Source organism: Macrobrachium nipponense, chromosome 47, assembly GCF_015104395.2.
Source record: "Macrobrachium nipponense isolate FS-2020 chromosome 47, ASM1510439v2, whole genome shotgun sequence".
Lineage (NCBI taxonomy): Eukaryota > Metazoa > Arthropoda > Malacostraca > Decapoda > Palaemonidae > Macrobrachium > Macrobrachium nipponense.
This window is the reverse complement of record NC_087222.1, coordinates 26,176,972-26,178,490: the sequence shown is the minus strand read 5'-3', so window position 1 is coordinate 26,178,490 and position 1,519 is coordinate 26,176,972.

Here is a 1,519-nt window from a genome sequence, read left to right as displayed (position 1 = left end):
GCAATGAAACTTAAATACCCAAGGACTTTTTGTAGATGTGGCAAGGAAAAGAGCTAGAAAAACATTTTATTCAACTAATGACAAACTTGAATTTAGTAAGAATAACATTCTAAATTACACTATGATGAAAGGTTTTTAGATATTCCTAGAATTTTAGCTTTTTAACATAAATTTTGTTTACAGTAATATTAATGTCAAGAGTTTTAATAATAAAAAATTCTCCTAAGATCTTCCGGGCTGCATATATGAAATTCCTTGCAAAAGTGTGATTAAAGTCTATTACGGACAAACCGGTAAATCTCTTTCACAACCGTCTCAAACAGCATCAGTATTCTGTGAGAACTGGGCAAATATCGAATGCATTATTCGTACATATGAGAGATTTAGATCATCCTATTAACTGGAGTCAAGCAAGAGCCTTAATCCCATGTAATGACAGTTACAAGATTAAAATTGAATCTTGTTTCATTCAAGTCAAATAATAAAATGTTCTAAATTAAGTTCTTGGTTTATCTTGAATGCTCAAATAATGGAAAAAAGTTGCTCTAAATTTTAAGTCTTGGTTTATTTAAACTTTGATGCTTTCATAATGAAAAAAAATTGTAGATAAATATAAGCAATAAAATTAATAGATTCAGTTTTTTACATGTTTTAGACTGTAAAGACTTTGTAATTTCGGTTAGGGTCAACCTGTTAGGTTTGTGACCGTGTGATATCCGATAATCCTGGATTATCTCTTTTAATTTTTACACTTTTGACATTACCATCTGTATTCTTGATCTTGTGGTTGTACCTGAGACCTTTCTCTCCAATTGTACTTCATTAACTCCTTGACAATGTCTGAGTAAAGACAAGAAAGTGCTTGGATTTCTGACTATCATTTTCCGTGTGGAATTCGCTCTCTCATAAATCTTAACACTATAACATTTGACAGATTTTTTATAAAATATTTCGTAAATTATTTATTATCCAAATACATAAATCACATGAATATGAATATTAATTTATAATTATTTTTATATGCATTTTCATTTCGTTAATTATTATTATTATTATTATTATTATTATTATTATTATTTTATTATTATTATTATTATTATTATTATTATTATACGAATAATTTTAGAGTTATTTGTTTAAATTACGTTCGAAATGGTTCTAAAAACCTAACCCAATTTTTATATATTTTCAAAGCTGTTTATTGATAGCCTTACTCATAAACAAAACCAAAATGTTATTTAAGTATATCCACAACGGTTGTATGTTGTAATTTTAACAACCAGAAAGTCGATATAATGTTGTTTTATAAGTTTATTGCAATGCTTTTGCCAGTAACATCTAGTCGCGAGCTTACATAAGTAATGCTATAGTTCGCCTTTAAATTCCCATTTTCTTTGATGGAATCAAAGAAAACTATCCATCTCTCTCTCTCTCTCTCTCTTCTCTCTCTCTCTCTCTCTCTCTCTCTCTCTCTCTTCCTAGGTACTTTGAAACCTTGCAGAATATTATCGTGAGGGGT